A 19,080-nucleotide genomic window follows, 5' to 3' on the forward strand; every position below is an offset into this window, starting at 1 on the left:
GAGTCACGCGCCAGTCGGGGACAGCCGCCCTCGGTGTCACGGTGCGTGCTGGGCAGCCGAGCTCCTCCTGCCGCGCGCGGCGGCCACCCGGCCCGACCCGGGGGGCGTTCTCCAGGCGGGAGAGACCAGAAACGGCGCAGGAGGAGCGGGGCGGATGCGCGCAGGCGGGGAGGCCACCGGAGCGAGAACCGGCCGGGGCCGGAGGGAACACCGGCTGCCTCGGCGGCGACCCCCATGAAGAACCGCCCCCCCCACAGGGCTTTCTCTGACCGCCTGACTTCAGACACCTTCCTCGCGTTCTCCTGTCCCTGCACCCTCTGGAGTCCAATGTAACGTTTTTATCCCCTAGCCGGTGTATTTTCTTTTCTTTTTTAAAGATTTTATTTATTTATTTGACAGAGAGAGACACAGCGAGAGAGGGAACACAAGCAGGGGGAGTGGGAGAGGGAGAAGCAGGCTTCCCCGCGCAGCGGGGAGCCCGATGTGGGGCTCGATCCCAGGACCCTGGGATCATGACCTGAGCTGAAGGCAGACGCTTAACGACTGCGCCACCCAGGCTCCCCAGCCGGTGTATTTTCTTAGTAGCACTCAGACACTCCCACGTGGGACCCTGACCTGTCTGTCTCCACCAACAGACTGGCGTTTGCAGGGCCTTACCTTTGCTGCTCTTGCTCAGGCTGCGTCTTTAGTAACTAGAACAGTTCTTGGCACATAAACGTTCTCGAATTCGTGGGGCAGAAAGTTCAAGGACTCACTCCGTCCAGCCAGATGGAGCGTGGGGTCCCCCTGGTCCTTGACTTTAGCAATGGTGAATCACTTTCCAGCCCAGTGATTTTTGGAGTGAGAAACTCTAAAAGGAATAACCATAGAGAAAGGCATGACTATAGAGGACACACAAAAGTCATTCCAGGTGGACCCCTCTGCAATTCCACTTGCTCCAGGGTGCCCAGGGTTATGGCAAACAGCACCCGCCCCACCCCCGCTGCCTTGGGAGCAGCCCCTTCCCATCAGTGCAGCCCCACCCAGAGCTGCTGAAGGTCCTTGGGGGACAAGCCCTTGTGCTCTGCAGACTCCCTTCTCGGCATCTGGAGCTCTCTTCTCCTTTCTCTTTTTTGTTTTACATCCCCCCTGGTTTCATACTGAAGTCCCTTTCAAAATGAGGTCTGGCTGGGAGAGGACAGCAGCATCGCCAAGGAGATCTTTGGGAAGGAGAAAGAAAAGCAGGAGGAGGAGAGAGGTGGTGGAGAGCCCTGTGAGGAGGTTAGGGACACTAATGAGTGATTCCTGCCCTCTGCCATGACATCTTCCTTCACGAATTCCTATAAGCTTATCCCTCCGATTCTGTGTAAAAGGGTAAGATTTCTTTACCAGGTCAGTGTTCTCAGAGCAGATTTTTTTATTGTTATGTTAATCACCATACATTACATCATTAGTTCTTGATGTAGTGTTCCATGATTCATTGTTTGTGCATAACACCCAGTGCTCCACGCAGAACGTGCCCTCTTTAATACCCATCACCAGGCTAACCCATCCCCCCACCCTCCTCCCCTCTAGAACCCTCAGTTTGTTTTTCAGAGTCCATCGTCTCTCATGGTTCGTCTCCCCCTCCAATTTACTCCCCTTCATTCTTCCCCTCCTGCTATCTTCTTCTTTTTCTTTTTTCTTGACATATGTTGCATTTTTTGTTTTAGAAGTACAGATCTGTGATTCAACAGTCTTGCACAATTCACAGCGCTCACCATAGCACATACCCTCCCCAATGTCTATCACCGAGCCACCCCATCCCTCCCACCCCCCACCACTCCAGCAACCCTCAGTTTGTTTCCTGAGATTAAGAGTTCCTCATATCAGTGAGGTCGTATGATACATATCTTTCTCTGATTGACTTATTTCACTCAGCATAACACCCTCCAGTTCCAACCACGTTGTTGCAAATGGCAAGATCTCATTCCTTTTGATGGCTGCATAATATTCCATTGTGTATATACACCACATCTTCTTTATCCATTCATCTCTCGATGGACATCTTGGGTCTTTCCACAGTTTGGCTATTGTGGACATTTGCTGCTATAAACATTGGGGTGCACGTACCCCTTCGGATCCCTACATTTGTATCTTTGTGGTAAATACCCAGTAGTGCAATTCCTGGATCGTATGGTAGCTCTATTTTCAACTGTTTGAGGAACCTCCATACTGTTTTCCAGAGTGGCTGCACAAGCTTGCATTCCCACCAACAGTGTAGGAGGGTTCCCCTTTCTCCGCATCCCCGCCAACATCTGTCATTTCCTGACTTGTTAATTTTAGCCATTCTGACGGGTGTGAGGTGGTATCTCATGGAGGTTTTCATTTGGATTTCCCTGATGCCGAGCGATGTTGAGTACTTTTTCCTGTGTCTGTTGGCCATTTGGATGTCTTCTTTGGAAAAATGTCTGTTCATGTCTTCTGCCCATTTCTTGATTGGATTATTTGTTCTTTGGGTGTTGAGTTTGATAAGTTCTTTATAGATTTTGGATACTAGCCCTTTATCTGATACGTCATTTGCAAATATTTTCTCCCATTCTGTCGGTTGTCTTTGGTTTTGTGGACTGTTTCTTTTGCTGTAAAAGCTTTTTATCTTGATGAAATCCCAATAGTTCATTTTTGCCCTTGCTTCCCTTGCCTTTGGCGATGTTTCTAGGAAGAAGTTGCTGCGGCTGAGGTCGAAGAGGTTGCTGCCTGTGTTCTCCTTTAGGATTTTGATGGACTCCTGTCTCACGTTTAGGTCTTTCAACCATTTGGAGTCTATTTTTGTGTGTGGTGTAAGCAAATGGTCCAGTTTCATTCTTCTGCATGTGGCTGTCCAATTTTCCCAACACCGTTTGTTGAAGAGACTGTCTTTTTCCCATTGGACATTCTTTCCTGCTTTGTCAAAGATGAGTTGACCATAGAGTTGAGGGTTCATTTCTGGGCTCTCTATTCTGTTCCATTGATCGATGTGTCTGTTTTTCTGCCAGTACCATACTGGCTTGATGATGACAGCTTTGTAAGAGAGCTGGAAGTCCGGAATTGTGATGCCGCCAGCTTTGCTTTTCTTTTTCAATATTCCTCTGGCTATTCGGGGTCTCTTCTGGTTCCATACAAATTTTAGGATTATTTGTTCCATTTCTTTGAAAAAAGTGGATGGTATTTTGATGGGGAGTGCATTGAATGTGTGGATTACTCTAGGTAGCACTGACATCTTCACAATGTTTGTTCTTCCAATCCATGAGCATGGAACGTTTTTCCATTTCTTTGTGTCTTCTTCAATTTCTTTCATGAGTATTTTATAGTTTTCTGAGTACAGATCCTTTGCCTCTTTGGTTAAATGTATTCCTAGGTATCTTATGGTTTTGGGTGCAATTGTAAATGGGATCGACTCCTTGATTTGTCTCTCTTCTGTCTTGTTGTTGGTGTATAGGAATGCCACCGATTTCTGTGCATTGATTTTATATCCTGCTACTTTACTGAATTCCTGTATGAGTTCTAGCAGTTGTGGAGTGGAGTCTTTTTTGGGTTTTCCACATACAGTATCATATCATACCAGGTCAGTGTTCTAAGAGGCTACAATCTAATAGACCAATTCTCACCACATGCAGACGCGCGCACACAGACACACACGTGTGTGTTTCACCACTGGCTTCTATATCCTTATTAGGTTTTATCTTTTCTCACAACTCTGTAAGGCGTCATCCCCATCTAATCCATGGAGTCCCCAAGAGATGAACTGATCTGCCCAACACCCACCCCAAAGTTACTAAATGGCAGAACTAGAACTCAAATCCAGGGTGTCTCCTCCAAATTCAATTATCTTTTGTTTAAATCGGATTCTTTTTTAAGATTTATTTATTTATTTATTTATTTATTTATTTGAGATAGGAGAGCGAGAGAGAGAGAGAGAGCGCGTGCATGAGCAGGAGGGGGGGAGGAGACAGAGGGAAAAGCAGGTTCTCCACTGAGCAGGGAGCCAGATGCGGGGCTCGATCCCAGGACCCCAGGATCATGACCTGAGCTGAAGGCAGACACTTAACTGACTGAGCCACCTAGACACCCCTTTATATCAGATTCTTAAAACAGAGAAGGAGGCGGTACCTTTCCCCCACACTACCCTACTTCCAAGTGCCCCCCCTCCCAGATATACTAGAATTTTCAGGGAGGGGACATGTACAATTTTTAAAAGCATATATGATATTAATATACAGTATGATAATACAATTTTATAAAGGTGGCATGCCATGGCTTTTATCACATAAACTGGGAAACTTCCTACCAAGGTAGGAACAAAGTACCAAGAAACCCCTCGCTTCCCTCTGGACATATAAGTGACGCTGTTAGGAAGCAAATGCTGAGTGTCAAACAGGAGCAGAGGCAAATATGTGTTAGAGGAGCTCCAGGAGCCAGGAGTCCCCATGGGTGGAGCTGGCTGACAGCCTCCCTGGAGAGAGGCGGACTTGATTTAGAACAGATTTAAACCTGCCTGAGAAGGAAGAGAACAAGGCGTTTTGGATCTTCAAGACATAGAGAGGGTTGGGAGATTATTAAGGAAGGCAGGAGAGAACGGCTGGGCCTGGGTGCTGGAGGCACAGCGAATGGCAGACTGAGAGAAGGGGCTTGTTCTTGCAGACTCGGGGAGCCATAGCAGACTTTGGAACAAAGGAGTGACTTGTGTAGTGTGTTTAGGAAGGGTCATTGGGCACAGTGGAGTAGCCCATTGGAGGGCAAGAGACTAGTTTGGAGACTGTTCCAGTACCCTGAAACAAGAGGGTACTGAGGATGTAGATGGAAGGGGAGGGGTACTGTAGGAAGGGAGAGGGAGAAATCAAAATCAGGAAGACTGAGGGGCGCCTGCATGGCTCAGTCGGTTGGATATCCGCCTTCAGCTCAGGTCACGATCCCAGGGTTGTGGGGTCAAGCCCCACATCGGGCGCCCTGCTCAGCAGAGAGCCTGCTTCTCCCTCTCCCTCTGCTGCTCCCCCTGCTTGTGCTCTCTCACTCTCTCTATATATATCAAATAAATAAATAAAATCTGTACAAAAAAAAACAGAAAATCAGGAAGACAAATAGACTGTTCACCAAAGGAAATGTACAAATGGCTAATGAGCACATGCAAAGATGTTCAACATCATTAGTCTTTAGGGAAATGCAGATTAAAACTCCCAATGAGGTAACCCTTCAGACCTACTGTATAGCTCATTGTAAATAGCTTGGCACCACTAAAGGTTGGCAAGGAGATGTGGAGCAACTGACCTCTCATTCACGGCTTAGGAGAGGGCAAGTTGGTACAACCCCTTTGGAAAACAGTTTGGCCATTTCCTGGAAGGTTAAATCTACACTTACCCTATGACCCAACAAGGCAGCTCCCAGCTATTCAACCAACAGAAATAAAAACATGTGTCCATACAAAAATGTGTATCTCGATGATCATAGCAGCATTGTTCATTATAGCCAAACTGGAAACAGCCCGAATGTCCAACAGGAGAATGGATGAACAAATGGATACATTCAAAAAACACAGAATATAAAGGAGCATCTGGAACAGGCAAACAGGGCAGAAGAACCCTGTGTGGATGAACTGACACAGTCCCACAGACCGAGAGGGAGGGAGAGAAGCTGAGGGAGAGAAGCCAGACAACACACAAGTCCTTACTGTATGGATTCCATTTATAGGAAGTTCAAGAACAGCAGAACTAATAGATGGCGATAGAATTCAAATCGGTAGTTGCCCAGGGAGGAGTGGGTGGGGAACAATAATTGCAAAGGGATGTGAGGAAACTTTCTGGGAGGATGGAAATGTTCTGTATCTTGATTGTGGTCATATTCACGTGGGTGTATATGTTGATCTAGAGTCATCGACCTGCACCCTCAAAATGGGTGCGTTTTATTATAGTTAATTATACATCAGTAGAGTTGACAAAAGCAAAAACAAAGCAGGAAGGCAGATTCTCCTTTTAAACGGAAAGAGCTTTATTACAACTCTGAATACAGGCATGCCCTAGGTATACACTCAACGGAAATGCAAAGAAACGTGCAGAAACATTCATAGCCAAATAGGCAAACCCTGGGGACAACTCAAATATCCCCCAACAGTACAACGATGAATAAAATGTGGAATATGCATGCTGGGGTGTATCATACAGCCCAAACCTAATGTTGAACTAAGCCAGACACAACAGAGCACAGACTCCGTTTGATTCTATTCATATAAAATTCACAAACAAGTTTAGGATGGCCGTTACTGATGGGGGTAGTGATCACAAGGGGTCATATAAGGGCTTCTGGGGGCTGGTAAACGTTTTATTTCTTGATCTGGGTGTTCGTTACCCTTTATAAAAATTCATCATGCTATACTGCTATTAGGGGTACATTTTTCTGTATGTATATTCCATTTTCATTAAAACGTTTGCTTTATTTTTCTAATTGGTAAGAGTTTTGTTTGTTTATTTGTTTGTTTGTTTGTTCGTTTAAGAGGTAAAAATCAGAAGGTAGATGTCACCCATAAATGCAGCAAGAGTGAAATGTGGGAAACCAGGTTAGGGCTGGAGTCTCTGTTCCCTTGGCCATGGTGGGGGGGGGGTGTTAGCCGCTGAGCATGTGGGGGTGGGAGAAGCCCCTGATCGGCCTGACTCTTCCCCATTCCTCTCTCTCAGCCCAGCCTGACCTCTCAGCCCCACGTCCTCTCTCTCCTGGCTCCCAGGATCCTGCTCATGGGAGTGCGAATTAATTGTGAGAAAAAGCTCTGGGCGATGGGCCAGCCAGGTCTGCACCTTTGAGGCTCCCTGCATGGCTTCTCTCACCAGGCCCCAGGGGCCCAGTGAGCAGGCGTGGGCAGGGTCCTTGACTTCTGCCCCCAGTGGGCCGTTGTCCTGCTGCCAAGGCAGAGACAACCAGGGCTGGGGTCTATTTCTACTCCTCCCAGCCAGCCTGCCCTAGACCTGCCTCTGCCCCCATCCAACCCCTCCCCTTTCTGCATGAGTCTAGCATATGCGAAGAGCACAGCTTTGGAGTCAGACACGCTTCCTAGCTCTGTGGCTTTGGGTGAGTTACTCAACCTCTCTGAGCTTAGTAGCTTCATATATACGAAACACAGGCATTTAAAAGAGTGAGATAAATATCAATGGGCACTTTAATATTTTTTCCTGCACCCCAATAGTTGTGCACACCCCACTTTGGAGACCACTGACCGGCAGCCTGAGGTCTAAATTGCTTAGCCTTTGAGGGTGTCCAGGTTCTGGCTCCATCTCTGACTATTCTGCTTCCGGCCAGAGTGGCTGCTCACTGACTTCCGAAAGCCTGGGAAGCGGTTACTCCCTCTTACCTCTGTCTTCATTCCGGGTAGCAGTTTCTACTCCCGCACCCCATCTAAAACCCACCCATCCTCCAGGGCGCTAATGACTTCAGCCACCCCTACAAAGCCTTCCCAGTGTTCCCACGTATTTCACTTGTGCCACCGATTTTATTGAGCACCTACTGTTTGCCAGGTGCTCCCACTCACGGTGTCTGTCCCTTGCTCTGACATCATCTACCAGCTAGCGTTAGACCCCCGTTGTCATGCGCTGCCTGTCAGTGGTCCCTCTCGTGCCCTGTGACCTAATCGTAGGATTCAGCATGTTTCTGGGTTATCTGCCTGCATTAGTCAAGATAAGTCACACTAGCTGCTGTAACAAACAGCCCCAAACATCTCAGCTGTAAATACAATGCAGGTTTATTTCTTGCTCACATGACAAACAGCTGGCCCTGCTCCAAGGGGTGACTTGGGGGTTCAGGCTCCTTCCATCTGGTGATGGGGTCATATGGAAAGAGCCTTATTACAGCTCTGAACACAGGCATGCCCTAGGGATACACTCAACAGAAATGCAAAGAAACGTGCAGAAATACTCATAGCCACGGTCCTCAAAATAGGCAGACCCATAATGATGCCTGGGGGCTGGGGGTGGAAGAGAAAACATGAAAAGACAGTTTTAGCTCCAAGTCTGGAGGTGGTACGCGTCACTTCTGTCCGCATCCCACCTGCCAGAATTGGGGCATGCAGCCCCAACCTCAGCACAGGCAGACTCGGGGTCACTGCCTTCCTGTGCCCAGGGAGAGAGGGTCACATAAATAGCAGTCTCTGCCCACTGCCAATGCATGGTGGGCTTCCTGAGGGCACGCACCCCACATACAACTTCCTTATGTTTCCCTGAGCTTCCTCCATAACTTCCAACCCCGTCACCCGACACACACTCACACACATATCATGCCCAGCCACAGTGCCTTGTTTACCAGCTGATGGACAGACCAGTGTGAGTCAAACCAGGCTGCCTGATGGAGAAGGGGACAGGGCTTGGCAGGGACACGGGTCCTTCCTGTTCTTTAGACAACACCCATTCCCTGGGGCCTTACACAGTGTGGCACATAGTAGGTGTTCAGTAAACATTGGGTGAATAAATGAATACGTGGATGAATGGAAAGATTAGGAAAATAGGCTTAGGAGAATGGAAGGAGGAGATAAAAGCTTAAAAAAAAAAACAATAGATGATGAAGAAGACACTGGTCCAAATTCAAGATGGGTGAGCCCTCCTCCCAGGCCCCAATGGATGGGGTGCCTGTGTACCTACTCAGGCACAAATTGTGTGTGTGTGTGTGTGTGTGTGTGTGTGTGTGTGTGTGTGTGTGTGAAGGGACGGTGTTAGATGATGCTGGGTTTGGCCTTCCTGGGACCTCTGGAGTTCCCCACCCTGGGGCAGTGATGATTCCTCCCTTCTGCAATCCACATCTTTATGTGCTGGGGTTCATTGGGGTTAATTATTATTGTGGTCGGGGTGGGGTGGGAAGGAGCCTTGCCCCAGCCCCAGGCCCTGGAAGGGGATCGTGAGAGTCAAGGATAGGTTTGGAGACCTGGAAGCCTGGTACTGAGAGGCTGGGGGACAAGGGGTAAATTAGAAAGGTACCTCCCACCAGCAATGTAACCATTCCTAGGCTCCACGCCTGGGTGGCCGGGCCTGTAAGCTTTCCTTGTCTTCCACCCATTCATGCTACCCCCCAAATCATCAAAGCCCAGTGAGGGCCGGCTCCAGGAGGCAAGCGGCATTATTCACTGGGGTGGGGCCGAGTGCTCTGGGGGAGAAGTGGCCGGGCCGTGGCTCAGATCCTGATCAGCTGAGAGAGGGACTGGCATCCCAAGCTCCCCTGGCTCCAGCAGGCAGGACCACATCGACGGGCCGTGTCAGCATCCGCCTCCCCTCCAAGGACCCTAGCTCTGGCCCGCCACAGCCACCTGCCGCGTGCCTCCCACCTTCTAGGCCACCAGCTGCTCTGCGGGGACGAAGCCAGGTTGGTGATGGCCCAGAGGGGCAGGTCAGGGAGTGAGACAGGTAAGGGAAAGGGGGCTGGCTTTGAGCTGGTGGGGATGCTGCTGAGGCTCCGAGGCTGTCAGCCCGTGCCCACCTGGCAGGAAAGGACACTGAGGCCCAGGCCACCTTTCCAAGTTGTAGAGCAAACTAGGTCCTTGAAAAGCCAAGGCTGGAGCTGTTAGCAACCCAGACTCCTGACCAGTGAGGTTTTCTAAGGGTCGCTTGGTCCCTCCTCCTGCATCAGTCCAGCACCACAGTCTGGTGTGTGTAAGTGACTCTGGGGTGTAGATTAGCCTGAAGGGTGTGTGTTGGACCTGGTGGGGCCAGTGCCAGGGCTGGAAGGGGAGTGAAGGCCACGGTTCTTGCAAGGTAAGGAGGCAGCTGAGAACAGTATGTAGAGCGAGGCTCTGGACTCAGACACACCCATGGTCCCATTCTTGCTGTGTGACCTTAGGTGAGTTGCTTGACCTCTCTGAGCCTCAGGTTTCTGAAAAGGTGACTTGGAGTGGATGAGGGTGATACTACCCAGCTTGCTGGGATGCTGGAGAGAGGAATAAGATCATTTCTGTACTATGAATATCAACGGATCACCACAGGGCTAGTGCTCACAGTAGAAATCATCACTAAGCCATTCCTTGTGCTACTGTAATTATAACATTATTGTTATGCTGAATAGATATGATTTAAATCTAACAAATTTTGGTATCAATAACGATACTAATAAATGGTTTCCATTTCCAGCAAGAAAAGGGCCCAAACATGCTCACTCCCTCTGTTTCACTCTTCTCTTTGCCTTGCTTTCCGTGCGTGTGCTCGTGCGCGTGCGCACACACACAGAGGGGCTGGGGTTCAGGGGCATGATGCCTTCTCCAACTTCTGCTCTGCAAATACCGAACAGACTGTGCAGGAAGTGTGGGGACCATGGAAAGGGGAGTTTGGGACAATCCAACATGTCGGTTCTCAGGGCCTGGCAGATGCCCACTGAGCCCTCCCCATCCCCAGATTCCTGTCTCTCAGGACCCTGGGCTGGTCCTCCCCCTACTGGGTGTAGAGAACTGAAGTAAGCACTTAACATAGTTTATCTTCCCAACTGGCCTACTATGTGGGGTTTAATTATCTCCACTCACAGATGGAAACTCGGAGCCTTGGAAAGACAAATTAGTCTTCCCAGTGGGTGGCAGAGCTGTGCACCCCAGTTAGACACGCCGGCCCAGGGCAAGTTGCCCACCCAGGCCCTTCGGTAATCTGGCTGCCCAAAAAAGTAGATTTGCTTCTACCTGATCCCCTTCCTTCTGGGCCATTGATCCTTCTCCCCCTGCTGCCTACCCCGCAGAGTTCTGACCCCCAACAAACCAGTCACCCAGAGAGAGTCTGGAGAACACTTTGTGGGAACCCCCAATTCAGGGCAAGGGATGAGGTGAGGGGAGGTGGCGTGGGTGGCTGGAGCTTCAACCTTCCAGTCTAAAGGAGCTGGGGCCCTAAAATTAATAGATGGGAGAAGGAGTCTAAACACAGACTGTAGACAAAATTGTGGAGCCCTCTGTGAGTGTGTATGCACACACATGCACACACACGCATGTGCACGTGCCCTTCTTCTGGGAAACTTGGAGGCCCTGAAGCAAAGATAAATGAGCAAGACCTCAGAGACACACAAGCACACTCAGCTCACAAATAAACACAACCTTCCAGGAGAGCTCTGGGTCCATGACACTCACCCTGTGCTTGCAGAGATCCACGTCAGTGGCATCACCCACATTACACACACGCACACCCGCACACACGCAGGCGCACAAAACGGAGAGCACTCAGCAGTAGACCTAGAGGCTGAGCAGGATGGGGGTAGAGAGGAATGGAGGAAGAGAGGGAGCAGCATGTCCCGCCTGTCCCCCATCCCCCTCCCCTAGTCCTGCAGCTGAGCCCCTGCTCTGACCTGGGGAGCCCCTGAGCCACCCTTGTGCCAGGGGAGAACCTGGGGAGGTGGCTCAGTGAATGGGGTAGAAAGAGCCAGAGTTTGGGGTTTGAATCCCACGGCCCTGACACTTGTGCACTCAGCCGCTTAGAGAAACGACCTCACCTACTAAGTCCCGGTTTCCTTCCCTGCAAGGCAGGACAGTGATACCGTTCTCAAGGCTTTGCAGTGCCCGGTGTGTGAAAGTGCCAGACTTATGCTCTGAGAAGGCAGATGGCAGCGAGCAGCAGTGCAAATGAACCAGAATCAACACCCTGGTTTAGGCACTTCCTAGCAGGTCATTTGTCCTCCTGAACCTCAGTTGCCCCATCTGTAAAATGGGGCTAGTCAAGAATGCCTTCCAGCCCTTGCGACTTGAGGAGACAATGCCGTGAGGGTGCTGTGTGCTGTGACTGTGTGGGAAAGAAAGCCCCCAGCGGCAGAGATGGGGGGGTCAGGGCCCCCACTCGGCTGGCGGCTGCTGTTGCCCCCGCCCCCTCTCCCCCCAGAGAAAGCCCCTTCCCCCACCCACCAGGGCCCCACCGACTACTCGGTCCCACGAGTGTGCATATCCAGAGCGGGGAGAGGGTCCCACAGACTCCCCTGAGCCCATGGAATAAAGAAACCAGAGCAAGAGAGGGTAAAACTGGGATTTATAACCTTAAAGGATTCCCAGGGCTCACCACACTGGCATGTCCCAAGGGCCTTTCTCTAAAGACCAGATTGGTGGCTCTGAATGGATTTTCCAGAAGTTTCCCCACCTCAGGCTCCAAACCTCATCAGACTTAGTCATTCGGCTATAGAAACCCAGGGAGCAGCTGGTCCAGAGTCAGACAGACAAGGAGTCAGGCCCTGTGTGCGCTCTTATAGGCTGTGTGACCCAAGCAACAACCTAGTGTTCTCGAGTCTCGGTTTTCTCCTCTGTCAAATGGGTTAATTGACCCCCTGTAATTATTAAATGAGGCTGTCATGAGAACACACAGAAATCACAGACGTAAAGTGCTGACATACAGCAGGTGCTCAATAGATGCTCGCCATCATGATGAGACATGCCCACAGCTGGGAGCCAGCCTGTCTGGGTTTGAGCCCTAGCTCTACCTCCTCCAGCAGTGTGAGCTTGGGCATGTTTTACAAACATCTCTGTGCCTTGGTTTCCTCATTTGAAAACGAGGAATAACAACGGTGCCCAAGACCATGCGAGTAACACGTTGGAAACGATCCGGCCACACCAAGTGTTGCTACGGGGACTATCGATGGGAGGTGAGAGCTGGGGAGGTGCTGCATGCCTGCTGGGTACCAGCCAGGTCTCACACAATAACACCCTTAGGTGTGGGGTGAGGAGAGGAAGGGCTACAGGGTTCCGGTTCAACCCAAGACAGGGACCAGACTGAGGTGGGGACAGGGACAGGGAGCCTGAACTCATGGGGAGACAGATTGAGAGAAAGAAGCTAAAGGAAAACTGTTCCTCTCCTCACAACACTTCTGACACCAGATGGGGGTTCTTCCCACAGCAACAACCAATTCTCCAACTGTGGACACACCAACCGCCCTGTAATTTCATTCGGTTCTGAAGCTGACGACAGGGTGAGTGTCAGACTCCACAGGTCCCCGGACTCAGTCCCACAAACACACCCTCCCTTCTGACACCTCGGGTCCCCAGGCTACCTGCACTTCTGTCCAACTTGACCAAAAATTTGGGGGTTCCCTGAACCCGCTGCCTCAGCTTTGATAGTTTGCTAGAACAGCTCACAGAGCTGAGAAAATCACTTTACTTACATTTACCGGTTTATTGTAAAGCATATTATGATGGTTCCGTATTAACAGCCAGATGAGGAGATACACGGGGTCCAGAAGGGTCCCAAGTGCAGGAGCTTCTGTCCCGTGGAGTCAGGGGACACCGCCCTCTCAGAACATGGATGCATCCATCAACTCAGATGCTCTCTGAACCCCACAGTGTATGGGGTGCTTATGGAGGCTTCATTATGAAGGCATGATCAATCATTAACCCAATTTCCAGCCCCTCCACCTTCCCAAAGGATGCGGGGCACTGAAAGCTCCAAGCTTCTAGCCCAGGTGACCAATCCCCACACTGAGGCTGTCCGGGAGCCCACCCAGAGTCGCCTTGTTTGAACAAAAGATGTTCTTATCACCCAGGAACTTCTAAGGGACTCAGGAGCTCTGTGTCAGGAACTGGGAGCAGTTACCAAATATATATTTCTTATTATGTGACCAACAGCAGAAGAGTCTGAGGTCTAGAGAGACGAGGCAACAGAAAGAGAGGAGAGACGGAACAGGAGCCCCAGTGTTACAGGGAGAGATGGGGCAGAGACACAGAGACACAGGGAGACAGGCAGACTCTCTGGTCACTATTAAATGCTTCTGCAGGCTTGCTCCCATCTCGGCTGGCTTTTGCCCTCCCAAACAGCCCCCCAGTATCTTGCCCTGTGGCCCCACAAACCAACCTGCCCTCTCTCAGCCCAGCCCCTCCAGGCAGGTGGGTCAGCCCAGGTGCTTGGGCCACTGAAGTTGCCAGCCATGCCCCCACTCAGGCCACGCTGAGTCTGGCATCTGCCCAGGACCAGGCATGCCCAGATCAAGGGGGCCCAAGACCAAAGACAACCCCCACCAGAGGGTACAAGTACTTGGGAAGCCAATATGCCATGGTAAGGCATGCAGGCTTTGACAACCTGGAAATTTGTCTTTGAGGCCTGGTTTGTCCACCTCCTCGGCTCTGTGACCTTGGGCAATTTGCATCACTGCTCTGACCCTGTTTTCCCACCTGTGAAATGGAGATAATAAGCATAATATAGTCCTTGTTTTACAGGGTTGTGGCTTTAGTGTGAGGATTAGATGTATATAAAGTGTCGGCACCTTATAAGCTCTCAACATTAATAGTAAAAACATGAGAGCTTCCCTCTGGGGACAGGGTGGCCGAAGGGACCCAAGTTAAGGAATTAAGTTTCTTTAATTTACTGGGACCGAAGGAATTTCACAAAACCTCTCTGATGGTCAATCTCTTCATCTTTGGAGTGGGGCTAAAACTCCTCACCTGCTTACCTCACAGGATTAGGGGAGAATTTTTGATAAACTCTACTGTTCAGACAGTAGCATAATGGGGCCAGGACAGTTGGCCTGTGATTACCCCTTCCAGGAAAGATGCCCAGCTCCTTGGGTACCCCAGGATTCCCTGGAGGCCCCCCCACTGGACAGTGGCGTGGCCCATCCTTGGCTAGCTGACTATTCCTTAGCCAGTGGCTGGATCATCAATGCCCCCAGCTGGCGAGATGAGGATGCCTTCAAGTGCTGTCTCCAGGAGCTAGTGTGATTGGTGGGGTTGACATATGGGGGTCAGAAAAGTAGAACTGCTCCATGGAAGGACCTAGGTTTCACCTACTGGGTGGGCGGAGCCGCAAATGCGGTGAATACCTCACGGGCCTAAGGCCGCCAACAACCATGATCATTACTAACTGATATATACTGAGTATCAGGCAGTTTGCTAAGTGCCTTATCATGCATTATCATTCCATGATCATTTCACCTCCTGATGATCCACGGGGTTAACACGCTTATCATAGGGAGTTAAAATCACCTATTTTATTTGAGGAAACGGACTCAGAGAGGCTGGGTAACTTACCCAAGGCTGCACAGCTGGAAAGGATCCAGAGCCAGTTTTGCTGCCCGGATCTGGCTGTCTAGTCTCCTGAGTCCTGCCACCTCCCGTACAACCCAGGCTTATCTCAGAGAAGCTCATGCCCACAGGCATGCCCTGGGAGCACAGGGCTGTCACGATGCCCGGGACTGGTCAAGATGGAAGGCATCATGAGACCGAGTGCCACTATGCCCATTTGGCTGCTCTGTTATCTCCTGCCAGCCCCTGTCCTCTGGGCCTCAGTTACCTCATCTGTACAATGAGGTTGCACCACATACCCGGAGGCCCTTCTTGCCTCTGATTCATTCTGACATCCCCGTCTCCATCAAATTAGTAATCCCATTTATGACGTAACTTCAGAGCAGTCGAACTAAGGCTTCTTAACATGGGATCCCTGGACCCCTCGGAGTTCCAGGAGCTGCCTGGAACGAGCAGAATTGTGTGTGTGTGTGTGTGTGTGTGTGTGTGTGTGTGTGTCTGATGTGCATTTTTCCAGGGGAAGTGTCCATGTTATTACATATTCTAATCCCTAAAGGTGAAGAGCCATTGATCACTCTAAACCTTTAGAATTGCCCTAAGCTCGTCACAATTTTAAGGGAAATGGGTCGAGAAGGCTGAATCCCTACCATGTAAAATTCTTCCCTTCACTGTGTTTAAAGTCCCCTCAGACTTCCTGCAGCTGCACCTGCTCCTGTGCCCCAGGCTTCCACCCTCCGGCCACACTGACCCCTGGAGACCCCAGCCCCCAGTGCTTCCGATTAGTCTCTGCCTCTACGCTGAAGCTCCTCCTATCTGCTGTCTTGTTATTGGGTCCTCACCCCCATGTCCTTCCCCTGGAACCGCGGCGCCAGGACTGGTGGGTCTTTCCTGAGGTAGGTGCAGTGACCAGAATGGCCAGTAGGGGTCGCAGGGTGGACAACCCCGTCGAGCATCCGAGGACAGAATTCTGCCCCCTTCTCAGCCTGGGGGTGAGGAAAGTGTACCAGCAGTCAGGAGGCCTGTGTTCTGGGTCCGGATCTTCCCGCGGTAGGTCTCAGTTTTCCCATCTGTAAAGTGGAGGGAGATGACCTAGAACCCCAGAGGGTTGCTAAGCAACTTTTCTGCTGGGACATCCCCTGGACCTTTCTGATTGATGCTGGAGGGAGGGAGGGGTCTCGAACTCCCTTTAGCAGAAGCACTTGACCCAGCATCCTTAGGGAATGAAATAAAATGACTCAGGGGGCCCTTGGTTGAGCAAACAGAGGCCATTGTCCTCCAGCTTAAGGGGAAGCCTTACCTCCCAGGGAGAAAGGAGGGTTCTAAATAGGGCTGCCCCAAGAGCTGCCTGGGGTGGTGAGGGGAAATGGGGACCACACTGGTGGCCTCCCGGGATGGGCGGGGGCCTTGAGATGAGGGCTCATGGGGCCTGGGAGGTGGGTGGCAGCCTCCTTGGGTACAGTTTCTGCCCATGTCTGGAGAAGGCCAGGCAGGCCCCGGTGGGAAGGGAGAAAGTGTCCTCCTGCCCTCAGCAGCTGCAGGACCTGGGAACAGGGTTGGAGCCCAGATCCTCCTCACTCAGCTTCTGGCTCTCCTGTCCCGGTTCTTCTGAACGCTCCCTCTCCATCAGCTCCAAATTCTGGGCCAAGAAAGAGCAGGGTGAAGGCCCAGGGATGAGGGAAGGCCCTGCAGGGCTGCGTGAGGGGGGCATGCCCAACCATCCCTCCCTCGATCTCCTCCAGGGGGTCCATGAGGACCAAGCCCTCTTAGGTACAAAAAGACCTTCTCCCTCTCCCACCCCCAGGTGATTAAAGAATGAGACACAGGTGTGACAATGATACAGAACATTCTCTACAAAAGTTATAATGAGCCTGCGGGAGGGGTACTTTGTAGGGCAGTGGGAACCCCAGAGGCTGCCCCACCCCGCACTGGGAGAACCGGGAGGAGCCTGAGGCAGGACACAGACAGGGGACAGAAGAGAAAGGGCAGCACCTGGGGCTCTGAGAAAGTCGAGTCGGCACTTGGGGGTGGCCCCAGGCCCAGGGCCAGAGAACAGGGAAAACGACTGGGGTGGGCTCAGGGTGGCAGTGGCAGGCGGCCAAGCCCGCATGTGGGAACAGAAACCACCTCCACCATGGCCCCCACTCTGGGCACAGACACAGACGCCCCAGAGGGAGTCCCGTGGCATTTTCTGGGGACTCTCTAGTCCCCTGACCCAGCCAAGGGGGCCCAGGAAAGAGATGGGGGCTGTGGCAGTGCTCCCGGTGGGAGCCGCTTCCCAAGCTGAGGGTCAGGGACAGGGGTCCGCTGCTGACAGAGCAGGAAGGGCACACATGTGTGGGGGGTGCACACGCACACACGTGTGAGAGCACCCCTGAGTAGCTCTCCCACCGCCGTGACCTCAGGCTGATTGGAAAACCGAGGACACATGCCTCAGGACACATGTCTGAGGGCCCCCCGGGGCTGGCCTTTCCCCTGAGCTCACCACCCTCACAGAGCAGGGACGCGTGCTGAGCTCTCGCTGGTGCACTACCCCCGCAGAACCGTGCAGCTGCCCGGCCGCCTCCACACCTGGAGGCAAATCCACCAACCAGCCCTCAATACCGACACACATGCACAGAGCCCTGGGGACCCGGGGACAGTCAGCAGCTTAGATTATCCACGTCCTCAGGCTCTTCCACTGTCCATATCGCACGACTGGCCCACAAAGAGGCTAGACCCCCCCAGCCATGCCCAGGCTCTGCCTGTCTCTGGCCTGGGAGATGTTGAGGCAGTTGGCCGCTGCCTTTCTCCAGCCCAGAGCATGCCCACCAGGCCGAGGGGCCATAATACTGCAGCTCATTGCTCTAGCACCTTGCATCTATTGCCCTGATCCTCTGGGGTACCTGGAGGGACCGGGCTGGAGGCAGGGTGGAGGAGGGCATTGTGAAGAGGGCAGAATCAGGCTGGGCCCCACCACAAGGTGAGCTGGTAAGGGTGCCAGTCACCACCGCCCCCCACCCCAGCCTGGCACTCCACCTCCCCAGCATGGCCAGTAGGTGAAGGAGAAGGGGGCTGGCTGTGCTTGGGACAGGGTGGGGATTAAAGTCAGGACATTTGGCTGAAGAGTCTAGCCAGAAACCTCCTCTCTAGGGTGTATGGGGGGAGGGGAGGCAGCCCAAACTCTTCCCTTCACAAAAATGTAGGAAGTGAGCAAGTCTCCAGCCTGAGCACAACAGCAGGACCCTCGGAGGAGGGGTGGGGAGAGACAATGGCCCCGGGGACTGGCCATGCCCGCCCCTCGCGCTCCCATTCAGCTCTAATGAGCCTGTCATCTATTCCCTGGGGCCCCAGGGGTCCCCGGCCCTTCCTCTGGGGCTGGCTTCCCACGAATCCACAAGTCCTTGGGGGCCATTCAGATGGATGTGGCTCAAGGGCTCCAGGACCCCTTGCTGGTACCTCCAGGCTACACCTCTGCTGTGGAGTGTGGACAGGCTTTCAAAGGAGATGACCCACATGGTCTTTGCTCCCGGGGAGGGGTGGGGGGGCTTCAGGGCTGGCGACTGTGAGGACCTCATGGCCCCACGGTGGGTTGTGGCAACTTGCAATTCATTTTGGTCTGGAGAGAGGAGCGCTCTGTTATCTGTAGAGAAAGACACAGAAACAGACTTCAGGTAAGGGCCTTCAAGACATCATTTTAAACCAAGACCAGCCTTTTGAACAACTAACCCTGACAGGCTAATGGTCAGGGATGGGGCCACTGGCCAGGGGTTGTCCTCCCCATCCCCTGAACCCTAAACCAGACTGCCTCCCCACACCCACCCCTGCCCAGCCATGCAGGGTAAAGGTCATAGACACCAAAAGGAGGCGGCAGCATTTGCTGGGCTGGTGGGACGCCACGAGAAAGGAGTCGGGGCAGGGCCAGGCCACCAGTGCGGTAGCAGACTTGGGCTCCTCCTGACCGCTTCTGAATGTAACAACTGTCCTCCCATGGGAGTCAGCAGGCTCTGGAGCCTCACAGACCAGGGATCAAGCCCCAGGCTCTGCACCAAGCAGCAGCAGGACCTTGGGGTGAGCGGCTGGAACCCTCTGAGCCTCCACTTGCTCTCCTGGAAATTGGGGATGATAATAGCCCCTGCATATGGAAGCTGGGGAGGACTCAGTAAGAGGGCACGAACAGGGGC

Source organism: Zalophus californianus, chromosome 16, assembly GCF_009762305.2.
Source record: "Zalophus californianus isolate mZalCal1 chromosome 16, mZalCal1.pri.v2, whole genome shotgun sequence".
Taxonomy (NCBI): Eukaryota; Metazoa; Chordata; class Mammalia; order Carnivora; family Otariidae; genus Zalophus; species Zalophus californianus.